This window comes from Lissotriton helveticus, chromosome 2_1 (assembly GCF_964261635.1).
Source record: "Lissotriton helveticus chromosome 2_1, aLisHel1.1, whole genome shotgun sequence".
NCBI lineage: Eukaryota > Metazoa > Chordata > Amphibia > Caudata > Salamandridae > Lissotriton > Lissotriton helveticus.
Genome location: NC_136059.1, coordinates 1,983,514,327 through 1,983,537,119, shown reverse-complemented (window position 1 = coordinate 1,983,537,119; position 22,793 = coordinate 1,983,514,327).

Genomic DNA, 22,793 nt, shown 5'->3' with positions numbered 1-22,793 from the left:
AAGCAATCTGAAACCTTGGCAGCTATGCATATCCCGACTGCAAGAGTTACGTTAAATGAGCCAAACCTGACAATTGTGAGCAGCTGACCCTCTCATCGGCCAGGCCCAAGGGCCCTCCTAGAACTAGACCTGCTGCGCAACTGAAGCCCATCTCTTCCGGCCCCTCACCCTCCAAGAAGGCATTCCACAAGCCCGCTATGCATTTTTAACCCGTTTTCTCAGTGGACTCTGTTACCCTAAAAGACAGGTTCCCCCCTCCCCTCCAGATCACCCGGCCATGCTCCCACACGTGCCTCCCCGAGGGCACTTGTCTGTGCAGCCCGCCTGCCCCCATCGCCCTCAGCCATCCCCGCATCCTCTACTGCAATCCCCCTTTCCCTACCGCGCCTGACACCCCGCATTGTCTGCTCAGCCCCCGCAGTACTAAACCCCACCCCAATCGGCCCCGGAAGGATGAAAGGCCCGTGCATGACGCCCATCCGACTCACGCCAGTCCCCCCATAACCACTGCTCCTGCGCACAGTATCCTTCAAACCGTGTCGGCAGCTCCACTCTTAAATCCCCCCCTCACGCCCCCCCCGCTCTGCCCCTATTTAAGTTCTGCTAGGCACCCTAGCATACATGCCAACATTTCAGAAGAGCAAAGAGAGAGATTTTTTTTAAAAATCGGGAGAATGGGGATTTGAATCGGGTTACTGGCATATATGGGCTTTGGAAGTGTGCTGCTGCAGGATTGGACATTTGAAACATAAATGCACGTCATCTGGGAGGAAATAAATAAATAACAAAAGCCCTCTGCTTGCATGCTACTTTCGCGGCTCCTTTGATGTGCGTCCATTTGCCACCAGCCACTCTGCCACTTTGTGTGCGCGCGCCGCCTCTGCTGCCAGGCTTCAGCACACCAGGCTGCACACCCCCTCACCCCCAGTCACTTCATCCGCGCCCACTTCACACGCGCTCTGCAGGTCATAAACAGGACCATCTGCTCCACTCCCAGCGCTGCATGACCATCTTCAAAGCAAGCTTGTAAAACGAGCTGCCCTCAGACGTTCCAAGACACACACTTTTCATGCTTCTGAGGTCGATAACATGAGCCCCGTTGCATTGACACACACTGCCCTAACACACACAAGTTACTGTCACACACACAATGCTCTCAGACACAGGCTGCTCACACACACAGGCACTGTTCACACACAAGCCCTGTTCACACACAGGCACTGTTCACACACACACACAAACACTGCTCACACACACAGACGCTGCTCACACACACAGGCACTTCACACACACACCGGCACTTAACACACACACCGGCACTGCGCACACACACCGGCACTGCGCGCACACACACAGCCAAGGGTGCCAGGGAAAACGTATAAATAGGAATGGTTTTAAAAGGAATTTGCACTTGTTGTGCCTTTCTGCCCTCTGCATCACCACATCATCACTCAGCACTACCCCAGCATCACTCAGCACCACCACATTATCACTCAGCACCACCACAATATCACTCAGCACCACCACATTATCACTCAGCACCACCACAGCACCACTCAGCACCACCACATTATCACTCAGCACCACCACATCATCACTCAGCGCTACCCCAGCATCACTCAGCACCACCACATTATCACTCAGCACCACCACATTATCACTCAGCACCACCACATTATCACTCAGCACCACCACAGCACCACCACAATATCACTCAGCACCACCACATTATCACTCAGCACCACCACATTCTCACTCAGCAGCACAACATCACTCAGCACCACTCAGCACCACCCCAGCATCACTCAGCACCATCCCAGTATCACTCAGCACCACCAGAGCACCACTCAGCACCACCACAGCACCACTCAGCACCACTCCAACATCAATCTACGCAACCATTCAACAACAACTGGTTCAAATATGTTCTCTCAATGGTTCAAGCTTTATTAGAAATGTCACAAAAATTTGTTAATATTTCACTTCTGTTCTTGGATTTTCGTCACAGTAAAATGTATTTACAAAAGTTTAAGGTATTGCCATTATAAATTACAATCACTTTTATTTAAGTATTATTTACAAAAAATTAAAAGCCATTGTTATTTGTAATATCAATACATCTAAGTCACGTAAATACAACATATGTTGCATTACAAATACTATAGGTGTCACATTTGCGAAAGTTATAACTATTGGTATTGTAAATGACAAAGCTATTAATTTAGCTATTTTAAAAACCAACACATAAATAAAAAAATTGTCATTTACAAGACCAATAGCTCAAACTTTCCTAAGGCGAGACCTATTGCATTGCAAATGCTTGTTTATGTTGAGGTTAACAGCATACATAGCACCATGTTCCGGAAACCCACTGCATGCAACAGCACCTTGCATGTTACTAGTGCTCACCCAAAGTCTGTCATCAGAAACACACAGTTCGGAGAAATGGTAGGGGTGAGACATAATTGTAGCTCCGAAACCACATTTAGGGACAACATTCTAGCTTCAAAAAAACAGATTCAGAAATAAGGGATATAAAGAGGAGACCCTTAGGAAGGCTGAACAGAGAATCAAAAATGTCACCACAGACAGTACACTAGTCAAAAAAACAAACAGGAAAAGTAAACACGCATTTGGCCTTTGTCACACAATAAACCACCAATATTGACAGATTGTACAGAATTTTGAGGAAACACTGGGATTTATTATGTGAGGTACCTAGCCTAAAGGAGCATATCACGTCCATCCCTAAGGTCACTTACTGTAGAGGAGAAACATGCTTTGTCCCAGTTATACAGCAAGTGCCACAAATAGAACGTGGTTACACGCTGCTCCTAAAGGTTTTTTTTACATGTCATGGTTGTAGTGTTTGGCCTTTTGGAAAAAGCAAGATCAAAGAATTTAGGTACAACTCAAAGAAGGATTATGAGATTCGACATTTCATAAATTGTAAAACCAAATATGTGATATATGTACTAGGCTCTGAGTGTGAACAAATATACGTTGGGAGCCCTTTAAGGCCACTAAAGCAAAAACATGTCCGTGACATTAAGAACAATGATTTAAAATACCCTATGACTTTCAAGTTCAAGTTTTAATCTTTATTTCGTTGACTTGCAACATAAAAGATACAATAAAATATGACAAAACATGATAAATTCACCACATATAGAACTTACAATTCATTTTGGATGAGTACCCTATTATAACATTTACATTTCATCATATTTGGACACACAAGATTACGAGATTATGTTTGGCACAGAGAATGAATAAATATGGTAAAATGTTTGAAAATCAAATTAAAAACGTTAAAGTAATTATAACAACCGGAAATTTGAGAAGACACAAATAACTAGACACATTTCACAATTTGTAAGATTTCAGGATGGCAGTTTTTCCTTATTTAAAATGAAAGGTTTAGTTTCCGTCTAATATAATGAACGGCCAATAGAAATTTACTGATTCCGAACACAAATACTTGGCTGGTGTCCGTACTTAGGATCCTACCAGCTTCCCTGTGGGAGATAGAACCAATATTACAGCACAAGGGGACTATCCATCTTTTCCTTGCCTTAACATAGCTAGGGCAGAAAAACAATATATGATAAATATCCTCCCTTTGATTATTGGTGCATAAACTGCAGTAATCATTATCTGTTTTCCCCCATCTTTTCTCTGTTGCCTTGGACCTCAACGTTCCATATCTGAATTTTATATACAGAGATTTGGCCAATGGTGGCTCGATTTCATCAAGAAATTGTTCGAAGGATGCCTCATTTTTTACCATAAGGAATTTTTCTGTAAGAGGACCGTGTGTTCTTGTATACACTGAATCGTGGCTCACATATGACCAAAAAGACAGTTTGAGTATTTTTTTAGAAACTGAGTTTAAAGATCCAGGCTCGTTCCAAAAGTGTGTTAATCCGAGCTTCATTAACCAGGTTTTAACATGCTTAAACCAAAAAATTTTCCTGTCGCTATCGAGCTCAAGGACTTCCTTCAAGCCGTTTTTGTAGTCAGGTAGTTCAATAGTTGTCCATAGTCTAACCCACAACAATACTGGTCTCAATATTGCATGATGGTCTGTGTGTTTGATATTTAGATCAAGATATAAGGGTGACCCTGTTAGCAGCATTTGGGAGGACGTCTTGGGAGCCTGCTTGCCCACTTACTTTGCCTGGTTGCTGTGTTTGCTGTTTGTACACGGCTCGCCGCTCCCGCTGCGCGGGAGCCGCTTCGCTCCGTGTGACCCTTGAACCCACCGACGCTGTTTGCCCTCGCCTGCTGGCTTGTGAATACAACATCTGCGGAGGCTGCAGGGGTAGCGCGGCAGGGACTCACTATCCCAGGAGTCCCTGCTTGACCACGTTACATCCGGTCAGCGCCCCCCTGCGTGCCCCGCCCCCGCCGGCAGACGAGTAAAAGGAGAGTCTGTGCATTCTTCATTGTGACCCTGTTAGCAGCATTTGGGAGGACGTCTTGGGAGCCTGCTTGCCCACTTACTTTGCCTGGTTGCTGTGTTTGCTGTTTGTACACGGCTCGCCGCTCCCGCTGCGCGGGAGCCGCTTCGCTCCGTGTGACCCTTGAACCCACCGACGCTGTTTGCCCTCGCCTGCTGGCTTGTGAATACAACATCTGCGGAGGCTGCAGGGGTAGCGCGGCAGGGACTCACTATCCCAGGAGTCCCTGCTTGACCACGTTACATCCGGTCAGCGCCCCCCTGCGTGCCCCGCCCCCGCCGGCAGACGAGTAAAAGGAGAGTCTGTGCATTCTTCATTGTGACCCTGTTAGCAGCATTTGGGAGGACGTCTTGGGAGCCTGCTTGCCCACTTACTTTGCCTGGTTGCTGTGTTTGCTGTTTGTACACGGCTCGCCGCTCCCGCTGCGCGGGAGCCGCTTCGCTCCGTGTGACCCTTGAACCCACCGACGCTGTTTGCCCTCGCCTGCTGGCTTGTGAATACAACATCTGCGGAGGCTGCAGGGGTAGCGCGGCAGGGACTCACTATCCCAGGAGTCCCTGCTTGACCACGTTACATCCGGTCAGCGCCCCCCTGCGTGCCCCGCCCCCGCCGGCAGACGAGTAAAAGGAGAGTCTGTGCATTCTTCATTGTGACCCTGTTAGCAGCATTTGGGAGGACGTCTTGGGAGCCTGCTTGCCCACTTACTTTGCCTGGTTGCTGTGTTTGCTGTTTGTACACGGCTCGCCGCTCCCGCTGCGCGGGAGCCGCTTCGCTCCGTGTGACCCTTGAACCCACCGATGCTGTTTGCCCTCGCCTTCTGGCTTGTGAATACAACATCTGCGGAGGCTGCAGGGGTAGCGCGGCAGGGACTCACTATCCCAGGAGTCCCTGCTTGACCACGTTACATCCGGTCAGCGCCCCCCTGCGTGCCCCGCCCCCGCCGGCAGACGAGTAAAAGGAGAGTCTGTGCATTCTTCATTGTGACCCTGTTAGCAGCATTTGGGAGGACGTCTTGGGAGCCTGCTTGCCCACTTACTTTGCCTGGTTGCTGTGTTTGCTGTTTGTACACGGCTCGCCGCTCCCGCTGCGCGGGAGCCGCTTTGCTCCGTGTGACCCTTGAACCCACCGACGCTGTTTGCCCTCGCCTGCTGGCTTGTGAATACAACATCTGCGGAGGCTGCAGGGGTAGCGCGGCAGGGACTCACTATCCCAGGAGTCCCTGCTTGACCACGTTACATCCGGTCAGCGCCCCCCTGCGTGCCCCGCCCCCGCCGGCAGACGAGTAAAAGGAGAGTCTGTGCATTCTTCATTGTGACCCTGTTAGCAGCATTTGGGAGGACGTCTTGGGAGCCTGCTTGCCCACTTACTTTGCCTGGTTGCTGTGTTTGCTGTTTGTACACGGCTCGCCGCTCCCGCTGCGCGGGAGCCGCTTCGCTCCGTGTGACCCTTGAACCCACCGATGCTGTTTGCCCTCGCCTTCTGGCTTGTGAATACAACATCTGCGGAGGCTGCAGGGGTAGCGCGGCAGGGACTCACTATCCCAGGAGTCCCTGCTTGACCACGTTACATCCGGTCAGCGCCCCCCTGCGTGCCCCGCCCCCGCCGGCAGACGAGTAAAAGGAGAGTCTGTGCATTCTTCATTGTGACCCTGTTAGCAGCATTTGGGAGGACGTCTTGGGAGCCTGCTTGCCCACTTACTTTGCCTGGTTGCTGTGTTTGCTGTTTGTACACGGCTCGCCGCTCCCGCTGCGCGGGAGCCGCTTCGCTCCGTGTGACCCTTGAACCCACCGATGCTGTTTGCCCTCGCCTTCTGGCTTGTGAATACAACATCTGCGGAGGCTGCAGGGGTAGCGCGGCAGGGACTCACTATCCCAGGAGTCCCTGCTTGACCACGTTACATCCGGTCAGCGCCCCCCTGCGTGCCCCGCCCCCGCCGGCAGACGAGTAAAAGGAGAGTCTGTGCATTCTTCATTGTGACCCTGTTAGCAGCATTTGGGAGGACGTCTTGGGAGCCTGCTTGCCCACTTACTTTGCCTGGTTGCTGTGTTTGCTGTTTGTACACGGCTCGCCGCTCCCGCTGCGCGGGAGCCGCTTCGCTCCGTGTGACCCTTGAACCCACCGACGCTGTTTGCCCTCGCCTGCTGGCTTGTGAATACAACATCTGCGGAGGCTGCAGGGGTAGCGCGGCAGGGACTCACTATCCCAGGAGTCCCTGCTTGACCACGTTACATCCGGTCAGCGCCCCCCTGCGTGCCCCGCCCCCGCCGGCAGACGAGTAAAAGGAGAGTCTGTGCATTCTTCATTGTGACCCTGTTAGCAGCATTTGGGAGGACGTCTTGGGAGCCTGCTTGCCCACTTACTTTGCCTGGTTGCTGTGTTTGCTGTTTGTACACGGCTCGCCGCTCCCGCTGCGCGGGAGCCGCTTCGCTCCGTGTGACCCTTGAACCCACCGATGCTGTTTGCCCTCGCCTTCTGGCTTGTGAATACAACATCTGCGGAGGCTGCAGGGGTAGCGCGGCAGGGACTCACTATCCCAGGAGTCCCTGCTTGACCACGTTACATCCGGTCAGCGCCCCCCTGCGTGCCCCGCCCCACGCCGCCCTTCCTACAACATCGGGAGAGAGCACGCTCTGCGGGACGCAGGCGGGATGCCGGGCGAAGCCCGGGCAAAGGGCGGGCCCTCTACGGCCCTCATCGGCCTGAGGAGGCTGGGCTGGGCCTGAGACCCTGGTTCTTGACCCTCGTAAGTTGCGCTCTTCTTTCTAATAGTTCCCGTTTTTACTATCCAACTTACGATGGCAACTGCAGCTACCAGTCCTATCTTAGTGGGAGCTGATAAAAATGCAGGCATGTTAAACCGTACTCTGGACGATTATTTCTTGAAACTAGCCCCTGAGGGTAACAAGGAGTTGCTGTTAGCAGAGAGGAGGGCAGATCGCCGTCGTTCTATAGAACGCATAAAAAACAGAACCTTCTCGGAACCTATAATGTCCGTTACATGGGATGATGATCTGACTATTAGTTCAGCAGACAACTCAACGCTAACAGCCAGCGTGCCCTTGCTCCTTCAAGACTGTTTAGCTCCAGCAGTGTCACCTATTCCAAGTCAACAAGACTCATTACCTGTGGCGAATGTCCCTAATAACATCCCCAAGAACTTGATTTCACCTACAATTAGATCTGGCAAAGTTGTGAGAGGAAAATGTTTGCGGCCACTGTCTTCTAAAATAATTGGGCCCCCACCACCTAAAAGGAGACGGAAAACAACATCAGTAAATAAGTCCAAACTAAGCCACACAGAGTTTGGCAATAAAGCGAAGATTGATGTTATTACGTCTTTGGGAGGTCCCGTCGCTCAACAAGCAATAGTGGCCGTCTCTCCGCTCCCAATAACTTTATCTCAATCAACCATAGAACCAGATATTGTCCTCGCTCAAATGGAAAAAGATTTACAACCAGCCTCCTTTAAGTCTCTTTTGGACAATATCGAGATGATTGTACGCACTTATACACTTGCAATGGCTGAAAGATTTAAAGGGTTGGAGTCAAGGTTGGGTAAAATAGAGGAGGACCTGACCAAGCTAGGGAACTTTGTCCAGTCAGAAGGGCCCACAAAAGTGCAACAACAAAAAGTTATTACAATAACGCACCCTCCTAATAAAAATGTCGTCGTCCCTACACCTTCAGTACCCCTAAAAGTCAATAGCCAGGCGGCTGCAGCAACTCCCGCTGCCCCCCATCGGCCACATGCGGTCACGATAATACCTGACGGTAATAACTCAAATAAATCTCGGCCAATAGACCCATTATTAGCCCAGGGAAGTCCTACCGCTGCAGTCATAGACAGTAATGCCACCACTAGAGTTAATGCCCTGACCAGAGATCCTTGCTCCCTTCCGGATAGACACCCTAGACCCGCCGGGAATGTGACCAACCAGGGGAGAGGTGAACAAACCAGGATACCACCTATGGAACTCCCACCAGAAGCGTTGCCGTATGTGGTTGTACTTACTGGGGTCCCAGAGTTGATGAAAGGAAAAAGAGAGGGATTTTTCCAATTAAAAAACAAAATAACGCACTGGCTTTCGCTGTACAGACCCAAACCCAATCAGGTAAACGGCGAAATAGTTCATGTCCGGCGCATGCCTTGGCTGGGGGGCAGAGCAAAGGATATAGGGGGAGACATCGTGGTCATAAACTTTAGGGATATAAAAGCAGTACAACATATACTGAATTGGCCATTTGCCAATGAGAACAGTTGTATTGTACCACGTCCTTTGACGTACTTTTACCCCAGATCTGTTGTACTTCCCCTACAAAACCCAATTAACTGCACCTATTTTAACCCCCAGTCACTAACTTTGGAGTCCGCACTGAACCCAGCATATATGCCCTATCTAGCTCCGCCACCTGCAATGCAGGGGTGGAATACGATACCATTAACCCACAAAATAGATGCAAAGGGTAGCATGTCACATTTGATGCCATTTACTCCTCTAGAGCTTTATAATAGATTTGAGGCTTTTAGCGGTCTTGAGGAATGCGATTGATGTTCAAAGTATGTAGAGGGAGTTTGGGATGGTGAGATTGTTCCCCGAGATGGAACAGAAACACATACTGTTGCAACATATGATGATATGAACGGTGGCTCACCTGCTGTATTATTTACAATGCCTTTTAGGTTCAACGTGGTGTTTCCACCACTCTTAACTGCTACTGTGTTTAATAATGGTTTTCCTGTAAGTGATGTTATTAAGGATATATGCACGACAAACTGCCATGACGATCTTCCTAGCACATCATTTGTTCCCTTGGCCCCTTCATCCACAGATACCAACTCTTCCGTCTTGTATGAGGTTTATGCTCCGACTCGAGAGCCATTAGTATCGGCTGCAGCAAGCACTGTGGACACGGGGATTACACATTTTGAAACACTAACCCCAATTCCTGTACCATCTATCAGTGAAAGTCTTACATGTCCAGCATCAGCCGATTGTGTGAATTTAATTTCATGGAATATAGCTGGCTTGGCCGACAAGTTATGTGACCTAGCCTGGTTATCACTGGTTAAAAATGTTTCCATTGTATGCCTTCAAGAGACGTGGTTGGAGGACAGAAATGTCCACATAGAAGGGTACTTAAGCTTCACCACTCCAGCGGTCGCATCGACCAGGGGCAGAGCTAAGGGGGGATTGGCCACCTTTATAAACCTGGGTTTGCTCTGTAACATCAGCGTATACCATACTGATAACTTAAACATTCAGATGTTTGATTTAAAAAATGGCAAGAATACCCTGACCCTGGTCAATTTCTATAACGCTAGTGGCTCTGGTGGCTGTGATATTATATTGTTAAAAGATCTATTGAGAAAAAACGCACATACTACATCCCGGAACCTGTTGATAGCAGGTGACTTCAACGTTCACCCTTGCGGTAACCCAGGTACCACCCAAATGGGATCCTTGGGATGTAATAGTGTTGAAGGCTTTCACTTTTCTCATACTAGGGGTGGTAAGAACCTAAATGACTTAGTAAACGGGAATAACCTAACAGTAGCTATGTCCATGGTTCCCGATATTAAAATCTTTGATATTCCGACTTTTAAAGGACATGGTCAGGGATCCTTTATAGACCACATACTTTTATCTTCAGATCTTGTACAACGGGTCCTGCAATTTACCATTCTCCTCAGTGTATACAGTGATCATAACCCCCTATCTATCGGCATGGGTGGGCTGTTGTTCACCAAACGATCGTCCGGTATTGATCGAGGTACGCTGAGTTGTATAAACGGCAGACGCCGTATCAAATGGACAATGATAAATCAAGACAGTTTATACTCTAACATAAACAGTGCATGCGAGGAGGAGTTGATAGCATGCTCATCTCTTGATTCATCCCCCATGAATATCTTGACTGGGTTTGCGGGTATGGTTTTTAAAATTGGTGATATGCTATCCGCACCAATAAAGGGGCAAAGTAGAAAGCAGGTCAAATGGTTTGACCACAACTGCTCAAAGGCAAGTAGAGATCTGAAGAATGCTTTAAAAACTAAACCTAGACAACCAGACCTGATAAAAAGTCTTCGGGTGTCTTATAGGAAAGCATTAGCCATAAGAAAAAAGGAAATTAAGGCTAACACTATAGAATCCCTCCTTGATCCTACAGTGTTGGGGAATAGTAGCAAGTTTTGGCAAATTATTAACAAACCATTGTTTGATAATCCAAATGACACAGTTTTAGGTACAAGTATCTCAGAAGGGGAGTGGGTGTCTCATTTCAGCACAATTTTTAAGAGCAATGAGCATAGGGCAGAAAATGCCCTTTTAATATCACCTGTAAACCCATTATGCTTTACAGTAAATGAGGTTGTAAGGGGGATTCAGGGCCTAACCAGTAATAAGGCCCCGGGCCCGGATGGTTTACCACCAGACCTGTTTAAATCTAGCACCTCTTTTTGGGCTCCCGTCCTTACGGCAGTAATAAATGCAGCTGCTACAATGGGGTGCCCAAAAATGTGGGGCCTATCGACCATAGTCCCCGTTTTTAAAAAGGGTTATCGCAGCAGTCCACTATGTTACAGGCCGATATCCTTAATAAATTCAGTAGTTAAAGTGGTAGGGGGGGTAATACTTAACAGGCTATCTGCGTGGGCAAAAGACAATAGTATCTTGTCTCCCATACAATATGGGTTCAGACCTGGCCATTCGACCATTACGCAATGTCTGAACCTATATTTGATCTTAAGTAAATATACCCTGGCAAGACAAGGTTCTGTCTACATGGCATTTATGGACTTGTCGTCCGCCTTTGATTGTGTGGACAGAAGCTTATTATGGGCCTCTTTGTTGAATATGGGTGTGGAGAGGAATCTTGTCAACTTCCTAGCCGATTTGCACATGGACACTAGGGCTAACGTCCGTTACACTCAAGATCTTAAAGTAACGGACGAATTCAGAATAAATCGGGGAGTTCGACAGGGCTGTATTTTGGCCCCATTCCTCTTTAATATGTACATAAACGAACTGGAGGAATTTCTTTTAAATACTGAAGCAGACTACCCCCGAGTTGAACACAAGGGGGTGCCTGTGCTTCTTTATGCAGACGATGCAGTACTTATATCTAGGACGGCAATCGGTCTCCAAAAATTACTAAATTCCTTCTTTAAGTTTATGGAGTCGCGCGGCCTCAGTATAAATAACTCCAAGTCCTATGTTATGAAAACAGGAAAGGGTTCCCGGAAAACTGACTCCTTTAGTATAAACGGGGAGAAAATCCCTTTAACTAACTCTTTTTCATACCTTGGGGTCCTTTTAGATCACAAATTAACGTGGGGCCCCGCAATATCCAAAAAGAAGGGCGAAGTAACAAGGGTAAATGCGGCCATTCTTGGTTTTGGGAAAAAAATCGGCAATTGCCCCACGGCCGCATTACTCAAACTTTACCAGGCAAAAAGTGTTGCTGTCGCCTGTTATGGTAGCGAGCTTTGGGGCTATTGTAGGATAAAAGACCTAGAGGTCGCAGAAAACAACGTCCTGAAAAAGATATTGAGGTTGCCAAGGGGTACCGGGACTTACTCCGTACACGAGGAGTTGGGGGTTCCATATCTAAGCGACAGAATAGCAGTCAACCCGTTGTGCTGGCTGAATTGTTGGCTCAACACCGACATTCCGCTTACACATGCTTTGTTGAAAGATGTTTTATCGCTAGATGGTAGGTTTAAAATCCCTTGGGTGAAATATATAAGGGACTGTCTGTCGGCAATAGGCCGTTTTGATCTGTTTCATGCCCCCAACCTAATCACAAAACCCGATGTTGTCTCAGTAAAAAATGCCATATTATTGGCAAGATGTACCGACAGAGAAGAGGCTGAGATACAGAAGGGCAGTGTTAGGAAACATTTACTTCTCAAAACCTGCCCCCAAATGGAGCCTTATCTGTCATGGCCTATGACTAGCTATGACCGGTTTTTGTTAACAAGGTTCCGTTTTGATTTATATCATCTTCTACTAGCGGTACCAAGTGGGGCACAACGGGGAGAAGTGTTGCCAGCTTGTGGCTGCGACAGTAAGTCTCCTCAAGATCTGGCACACTTTCTTTTTATCTGCCCTTATTACTCTATCCCACGGAAATTATACCTTAAACCTTGTCTCAAAAAACTGAACTTTTCACAAATTAAGCCCGCACTTTATCACCTACAACTACTGAATTGTGATTGTACCTTATTTGTCTGTAACTTTTTTAAAAAAGCTATCTGTTTTAGGAAAAGTATGGACGGATAATTATGCTGTGAATATTTTAGGCGTTTTTTAACTAATATAGTAATTTATGTTTTTAACCTTATATTGCTCATGCTCATAAGCACCCGCTGTACCTTCTCTCTTTTGTACCGTATTCTGTGTCCTTTACTTGCCACATGAAATGTATTGTTTGGAACTGTTTTTAAAATGTGTATTTATGAACTGTACTTTTATGATTGTATGTTCTACAATCGAATAAAGACTTTTGATTTGATTTGATTTGAACTAGACACATTTCACAATTTGTAAGATTTCAGGATGGCAGTTTTTCCTTATTTAAAATGAAAGGTTTAGTTTCCGTCTAATATAATGAACGGCCAATAGAAATTTACTGATTCCGAACACAAATACTTGGCTGGTGTCCGTACTTAGGATCCTACCAGCTTCCCTGTGGGAGATAGAACCAATATTACAGCACAAGGGGACTATCCATCTTTTCCTTGCCTTAACATAGCTAGGGCAGAAAAACGATATATGATAAATATCCTCCCTTTGATTATTGGTGCATAAACTGCAGTAATCATTATCTGTTTTCCCCCATCTTTTCTCTGTTGCCTTGGACCTCAACGTTCCATATCTGAATTTTATATACAGAGATTTGGCCAATGGTGGCTCGATTTCATCAAGAAATTGTTCGAAGGATGCCTCATTTTTTACCATAAGGAATTTTTCTGTAAGAGGACCGTGTGTTCTTGTATACACGGAATCGTGGCTCACATATGACCAAAAAGACAGTTTGAGTATTTTTTTAGAAACTGAGTTTAAAGATCCAGGCTCGTTCCAAAAGTGTGTTAATCCGAGCTTCATTAACCAGGTTTTAACATGCTTAAACCAAAAAATTTTCCTGTCGCTATCGAGCTCAAGGACTTCCTTCAAGCCGTTTTTGTAGTCAGGTAGTTCAATAGTTGTCCATAGTCTAACCCACAACAATACTGGTCTCAATATTGCATGATGGTCTGTGTGTTTGATATTTAGATCAAGATATAAGGGTATTAGTGGGGTATTGATGGGAACTTTTAAAAGGCCCCTAATAAATTTGTTCTCGAGTGCTTCAAAGGTTCTCTTACACACTGGCCCCCAAATTTCTGCCCCATACAGTGAGGCTGATTGAACCTTGTATCTAAAAAGCTCTACTGCTGGGGTGACCGCCTTATTCACACTTTTGTTGTATCTCTGCAATATTGGGAAACAGTTTTGTTTGAACACCAGTTTTAATTTCTCTAGTTGTGGGCCCCATCCCATTAAAGAATCTATCAGGACTCCCAGATATGTAAAACTGTGTTCGTAATCTAATTTTTGTCCGTTTAACATTAGATTCCTTTTAAAAGTTTTGTGCGGGTTTAATGCCATATATTTTGTTTTTTTTATATTAATTTCTAGTCCTTTTAGGGTGCAGTACTGTTGGAACCTATCTAAAAGGGTCTGTAGGCCGCGTGGTGTTTGCGAGATTAAAATTGTGTCATCCGCGAAAAGGAGAGACGCAACACGTTCCCCTCCCGATCGGGGCGAATCATTATCACAATTTTCCATATAGGCTGCAATATCGTTTACATAGAGGGAGAAAAGTGTGGGGGCCAGTACGCATCCCTGTCGTACTCCCCGTTTTATGGGGATTGGGTCTGTAAGTTCCCCCATTTGGGCCCCACCTAACCTTGGCATAGTTCTCCTGGTGCAAGCCCATCACAAGTTTTAACAATTCGCCTGGCAGCCCTTGCCTATTCAGGGTTTTCCAAAGTAGATCGCGAGGAATTAGGTCAAATGCTGCTCGCAGATCTACGAAGGTCACATACAAGTGACCTTTGCGGATAATAACGTATTTCCAATACAAGCAGCATAGCCTAAATACCTGGTCTATAGTACCTGTTTTATTCCTAAACCCCGCCTGATATTTGGATAAAACTGACTCGTCCTCCAGCCATGAATTTATCCGATTTAAAATGTGTCTAGCATAGATCTTCTGTGTTATGTCTAAAAGACTAATGGGGCGGTAATTGGCTGGGTCGCCACGATCCCCCTTTTTAAAAATAGTAATAATTTCTGCGCCATTCCATGTGTCCGGAATATGGTCGGTAGCCGCAACTATGTTAAATAGGTGGTTCAGGTAGGGTGCCCAAACATCAACGTTAGACAAATAGAGGTCCCCCGGAATTTTGTCTAGGCCAGGCGCCTTCCCTTTCTTTACCGTGGCAATCGCTGTCTCTGTTTCATGTATATTAAACACTACCGGGTGGGCGTTAGCTGGTATTGTGACAGTGAGTACGTCTGTTGCAGCAACATCAATTGGTGTTTTGGCTGCATATAGTAATGTGAAATGTTTGACCCAAGTATCCTCATCTAAATAGACCTCCCTAGTACCTGTCTCGCGATTGTTTTCCTTAGCTGCTAATTCCCAAAATTGTCTCTGGTCCTTGTTTTTAGCGGCTGTTAGCATACTGAGCCATATTTCCTCATCCCAGGAGGATTTCGCTCTTACTATTATTTTGTTATAAGCCTTTCTTTTAACTCTAATTTCTAGTGGACCTTCCCTTTTAACAGCATTAATCAGGGCAGTTTTGGCAAGACGGCATTTCCTGTTATACCAAGGTTTACCTGTAGCTTTTACCTTAGTCATACTTGCACCTTTTTTGGAATTTTTGTAAGAAGTTCTAATAGTTTGCTTAAAAGGGATTTATGCAATTTAATAAATTCCTTGGGGTCGCAGCTATAGGGACAGTATGAGTTTAGGGTGTCTGTGAAGGTACAGTATATATTGGCCAATAAATCCTCTTTGTCCAATACATAGGCCCATTTAACGGCCCTGCGATTGTTACTAAGAATAATGTTATCTTTTATAAATGAGGATGCTTGGCTATGGCCTCCCTCCGTGGCTCCCAACCCCTTTAACATGCTATGTTGGAAGCTCGTTTCCAGAGGGAAGTGGTCACTTTCATATCTCTCTTTGACTTTTAAGTCTTCTGTAAATGGCCATAGGTCTAGAGAGACTATAACATAATCTAGTTTGCTTTCATACTCACGTCTCTTAAAAGTAGGGGCTTTCGGGCTGTCAGATGGCATACGCCCGTTACATGCTCTCAACCCATGAGAAGTCAGCAACCTTGTGATTTGCAAAGCCAATGCAGTACCAGCCACCGTTCTATTTTCATTCAGGGCTGGTATTCCATTGGCGGTGTCCTCGTCTTCAAACAGATGGACTATGTCTGTGATTGGTTCGAAATTACAGTTCAAATCCCCGCATAAGATAATGCTTGCGCCTATTTTTAATGAATCCATAAGTGACTCTAGCTTCCCTATGCATGATGATTCCTTGTGGGAAGACTGGGGGCTGTTGTACACATTAAAAAGGTAAATCACCCTATTGTCCGCTGTAGTTACTTCCAGACCAAGAATGTCTGGAGAATCAGTGTTAAGCATTTTTATGCCTATTTTGATGGAAACACTAATCCATATTAGCAGACCTCCAGATGCGCGACCTCTTATTGAAGGCACAGCCTCTATTTGATAAGTTTTATAGCCAACCCTATGCATCTGTACTGTGGCCCATGTTTCCTGTAACACACCGATATCAAAAGTGTTCATGTATTCGTTCCAATCGGGATCACATAATTTCGCGCGCACTCCTGCTATATTCCATGAAACAAGTGTAAGCAAGGGGGGTCCCTCGTTGGAACCATGAAACGCTACAGGTGAGACAACAGACAACCTACTATTGACTTCATCATTGCCTGAGACAACAGCGCATGAGCCCATCATGGAACCACTAGTCCCTTTTCCTTCATTATATCTCACTATACATGAAACATTTTCATTTCCCCTGACGACATCTCTACTTTCTAGCCTTATGGCTGGTGTAAGCAATGGGGATCCCTCTTTTATCCCAGGAGACACTGCGGGTGAAACAACAGGCAGACTACTATTCGCATCGTCACATATTACAACTGTATATAGCCCTATCTTAAAACGACTAATTCCTTTTTCTTCGTAAAACCCCATGGAGCATAGGACATTTTCAATCCCCCCAACCTCCTCTGTGCTCTTTAAGCATCAATCACATTCCTCCAAACCACTAAATGCCTCAAACCTATTTGATAACTCTAGGGGAGTAAATGGCATCAAATGAGTCATGTTTCCATTTTCTCCTGTATTACGACTTATCGGTATAGTGTTCCACCCGTGCATCGCAGGGGTTGAAGCTAGTTGGTGCATGTATGCAGGGTTCCTGGCAGTCTCCATGTTAAGAAAGTGGTTGGTGAAGTGGATGTTATTGGTTAAATGTTGAGGGGGAAATACTGTGGATCTTGGGTAGAAATAGGTAAAGGGACGGGGTACAATACAATTATTTTCATTGCCAAAAGGCCAATTCAGAATGTATTGAACTGCTTTTCTATCCCTGAAATTTACAACTACAATATCACCCCCTATATCCTTTGTTCTTCCACCCAGCCAAGACAAGCGACGAACATGGACTATTTCGCCATTTACCTGGTTAGTTTTGGGTCTATATAATGATAGCCAGTGAATTATTTTGTTTTTTAATTGAGAATAACCTTCCCGTTTACCGCTTGACAGTTCAGGGACCCGGGTAAGTACAACCACATATGGTAGAGCATCCGGCGGGAGTTCCATAGGTGGTCTCCTGTCCTGTCCCCCTCTTGCATGGCTAATCTCGTTCACTTCTGGTCTTGGGAGTCTGTTTGAGGGGATACTTGGTTCCCTTACCTGTGTATTGGCTGGGGTATCAGTATTACTGATTGAAGTTGTATTTGATCTACCCATAGATGTAGTTAGCTGTTTTGACTTGGGTTTATTAGAAAATTTGCTAACAGATGTTAATGCACCTGTAAGCAAATGGTTAGAAGCAGCTGGAATAGCTGCTGTCTGATTATTACCACTATTGGAGGTGACTTTCCACATGGGACATCATCAGAGGGGGAGGGAAAATCTGGTTTAATGGCATCGACCATATACCCCCAAACCCACAGGGTAGGAATTGAGAACTGGCACTGCGATGTAGGGAGGCTGCCTGGATATGCCGACTACGATGCACTGAAATGGGGCATAACACAGGTGAAGAATTGCATTATTTCCTATAAATCATATTTCTGTTCTTGTGTCTGCCCACATTACACACCTCTTTGGGGGTTTCTTTCTTGTGCTTGGTATCAACTACTGTCTCTGGGTGATATGCACTCTTTCTAAGGGCATTCATCATTTTAGTTGGAAATACTCATCTCAACCCAACACACTGTATTGTTGGGTATTCTCAACACTAAATATTGATCCAGTTAGCCGCCCATTACATCTGTTGTGTTTACTTACCACATTGGGTGGGGCACTGATTAGAACCCTCTGAACTTAGTCTTATTTGGTCTATCTAATTGTTGGAAAGTGGGTTATTGGTAGGGGAAAATGTAGGTCTGCCACTGGCAATAAGGCCACTAACAGGATAGGACTAAGCATAGGTCTTAGAAAAATATTCCTTCGCTCAACCCTTGGTAACGAGGCTACGAGCAGATAGGCTTAACTTCAAAGACAGGTATGTAAAGCATTCAAAACACCATTTCAGTAAATAATTAAGACACAACACAAAATAAATTGTTCTGAAGAATTTTCTCACCACTGCGGTCGGCCGCTTTCTTCAGCAAGCGGGGTCCAGTTAGAACACCTTCCTGGAGTTTTGCTTGTGTGTCTCAAAGTATCCAACACACAATCCAAGGTTCTGGAATGTCCAACAGGGTCCTTGAAAGTGTGAAACTTCAATTCCGCAATCCACTTGAACAAAACCCTTACAAATCCACTGGTACTTCAGGCTTTGAATTCTTTGTGGGGCTGTCCAGGTGAGCTCTGTTAACCTGTATCTTGCAGGGAGTTCAACTCTTGAGTCCTTTGGCAGCAAGGTAATACACAGGGCTGCAGTTTTACTTGGTGCAGTCTTCAGAGGCCAGGCCTTAGAGTTCCTTGCACAGCAAAATCTTTTCAGCAGGGCACTTCTTGCTTCAGTAAGTTTCAAGCAGGCAGCAGATCTGGAGGGCTCTGCCCCTCTCAGATACTTATTCAAAATTCTCTGGGTCAAGCACCAGGTCACTGCTGACCAATGAGAGCAGGGCAACTCCTCATATTTATGACCACATCCTGTAGAGTGTGGCATCAGTTTGTCCCAGAGAGCATCATTCTTACTAATCCATAATTGCTGATTTTCCAGCAAGGAGGTAAGAGCTGGCTAAACACACCCCCTGGGATGGCTTATTTCCATGGACTCTCCCCTTACCATCTGCACATATCTTCGTTAAGCCTAGCCCTGACTCTGGGTCAAGATTGTCAAAGTGGAGCTGAAATCCAGACCTCCCCTCTGCCTTTGAAGAGCATAGTTTACGACGCCACCTCCTGGCCTGGCATTCCTATAGACCAGCACACTGCCATCCCAGCAGCCTGGCTAATCCACTTAACTCTGACCAATCAGGGCAGACCACTGAAAGTCTGAATTTGGACTTACAAACAAGGAAGTCTCATAACTTCTTGTATGTACACTTTAGGAGAAATTCACCAATATAATATTGTTGGATTTACTACTACCATTCTGGGGAGTCTTTGAATGGTCCGGCTAGTCCTCTCCTATCAGTATTTATTAATCAATAACTTCCTACCATGTTAACCTATGGGCCATGGGGTTTGCAATGGGGAAAGTGACTGGGGCCACTTTTCTAGCACCAGGGCTTATAAAACCATATTTATAAGTATTTCCCTAAATTTCTACAGGACCCCCACAGGACCCCCACCCCTGTGCAACTAGGGGAGACTTCAGGGGTTCTGAATCTGCAGAAATCATGCAGATTATCCTTACCCAATTCTTCTAGCATCAAAGTCGAATTTGAGCAGCTATTTAACACAATGTGGGGAGTGAAATGTAAAATTTCACTTTACCCAGGCATATAAAAACTCATTTTATAAGGGCGTACCTTATAGACAACTGACCCCCCACCCCTGGGATACCTACGGGAGACCCTGGGGGTCCCCACTATGCAAAAACATGGTAGGGTTTTCATTTTTAAGGGACCCGAACCCCAAAGTCGAGTTTAGGCACAATTGTAGGTTTAAAAGCTGTCCTGGCAACCAGTGCTGCTTTTAAACTGACCTCAGGCTTCAGCACTACACACATGCTGGTGCAGAGAATCTGCTGGCCTCTAAACTGCCATGCCCCATGACACTGGAGACTTCTAGGTAGTTTCAATCCCCTGTCCTATTACATACTAGAGGCTTATGGGGTAGTTCATGCCAATTACAGGAGTATCCCCATACCATAGTGTACCCTAGTGTATGTTGGGTGTCTTAACTGTATTATAATGTGTTCCTTTTAGCTTGGCACTGGCCCTGGACCTGGTTAAACAGAGTCCAGGGTCAGTAAGAGTCGGTTACCACCAGTTCCAGTCAGCAAAAAGTTGGGGGGTGCCCAGGGCACAGGATGACTTTGCAACACTAATGAAACCCTTTGAGTAGTAACATCGTGTTATCCAAAATGCTTCCATCTGGATACCCTTGCTGGGCACTCACTATGAACTTAGCTTGAGTGTATGCCATCTTACAGTACCATTTGAGTGATATAATTGTGGGGTCCAATATGTTCCCACCTGGATGCCCTTGCGGGGCCCTCCGCATCGACATGGCGGTTCCATTCACCCTCCGCTTTTTATATTCTATAGATATTTCTCTCGCTCTGATATCTAACAACATATAATTAATTTCTGAGCAACATCAATGTTCTATTCAATCTGTCCCATGTAGATGCCTACGTGGAGCATAGTATCAAATAGAAATTTCCAAGCAATATCACAATGGGATTTATTCCGTCCCACTCAGATACATATGCATAGCCTTTGACCAGAATATGATGATGCCCCATTCCTTACCCTCTTTTGGCTTGCATTTTGGTTTCCACTCGGATACCTGTGTGGGGCTGGCGGCTAAGTTACTCAGTTCGACAGGAGTCCCTTTGGGATCATGTGACTCGGTCATGTGAGTGGCCGCAATAAGCCGACCACATAAAAGATATGGACAAGCAGTAGCCGGGTTTGACCGCTGTTGATCGTGTCGGTATTCTGACCACACGCACACCATTTGTAATGAGTATACAAATTATATGCTATTGCGCCCCTTTTAACCATATTAGGCGCTTCGCATGATGATGGTTGATTTTGGTCAGTGGTGGTATGCTTACATAGGCCATACCATAACTCTTCTTCTTATGACGAATTAGCGTAGTTTGCATGTTTTTGAGGGATTGTGTGTTGGGGACTCACATTGTCACTGCTTGGCTAGAACTTACCTGTTTATCTCGAAGTTCTTTGCAAGAGTCCGGCATTGGGGATACCCTCTCAGGAATGTATACACTTATGTAACTGGGATTGTTTTGCCTATCTAAAAGTGGCCTCTCAGGTATTTTATTTATAGGTGTCTCCGGCTTGTTGGATTGTCTCCACTACTAAGTGCCATATCTTATTGTGATTTTGTACATCAATCTCTAATTGTTCATTTGAATATACCATCTGCATGGTTAACAGCAAATCATCGCCTTTTGGACATTCGCCTTGATTCGCTCTTTTGCTCGGACTGCAACTCTGGCACCATACAGGTAGGCACTACACCCTTGGTCTTGGGTATATAAGTACGCTCCTATCGCAATGGGTTGCGTTTTTACAGGCTTCCTGTTCTCTTTCTGCAGATGCCATATATTGGCATACCTCCGGATAAGTGCCTTTTGACCATTGGTGCACAAATTGGATTGGTAAAGACATTTTACATCTTTGCTGGTATGTTCTTTATGTATACGATCCAACAAAACACATATTTGGTCACCCTCGTCCTCTTCGTCTTTCCGAGTCACGCGGGATAAGGGACTTTTGTTAGTATTAATCCTGGACAGACCATGTGGATACTTAAGCAGCAAGAGCATGTATATCTTTTATTATTGTCGGCTTTCTTATTTTTTTTATGACACACCTTTGGTGATTGCTTGCTTCTTAGAACATGGTGAAGGGACATTACTTAGGATTTTACACATGTGAGCATCTGTTAACTTTTCTTGGTCTCGATGCACACAGGTACTATGTAGGTTTCTTTCTAGATAGCACATGGTTTCAACCAACTTTCAGTTCTTGCCACATCTACACATTTTTTCTTTTGCGTATTTGTGTATCATGTTCACCCTGCAATGGTTTTCAATTCTGTAAAGTTTGTTTTGATATGTCTGTGATGATCTAAACAAGGTATGGTTCTTCAGTTTACAAACATGGGATATCTTGGGTTTGTCTTTTTATGTCTTCATTGACTCTTAAGTGTCACGAACTACTGTTGTATAAAGGTGTATATATGTATGTATTGTTAGTATTGTACGGATTGTTTACAATGTATGTGTATCTTATTTTAAATTACAGCCCTGAAGAAGTCCAATGTTTAATGGTTGAAACGCATTGGCTGATGATTTTATGAATGGAATATACAACAATAAAGGAAGACAAAGATATATGGACCGTATAGAGACTGTTATTTACTAATAAGTGTCATATTTGATTGTGAAATCTTGACACTTTTTTCATTTATTTGTTTGCTTTACTGTGGTGCAGTTCTGATTGTGCTTTGTTGTACTATATTTCCTTGGCAAGGGAGGCACCCTTGGGTAGGGGGTGAATACGGAGAAGTGCACACAAGGATATATAACACTATCCAACATAAAAATTATAGGTTATTAGCAGTGCGGGTTCTGTGTTTGTGCTTAGGTCCACTGTCCACACTTCAAGTATTTTGCTAGTAACAGGCATTTACATTGAGCCTAAACCGTACTTACGTTTACATTTATTGGAACATTTATATTTGTACACATACTTTGCCTTGTGATGGTCTTGTGAGTTGCAACCGAAACAAATACGTACTTTACAACTGCTCACTGCTGTTGGCGATTGAACATTTACTCTGCACCCAAACCTTTTGCTTTGGGGTATATGTGTTCAACCCGTGGGGCATAGGTGTTGCACCTGTAGGG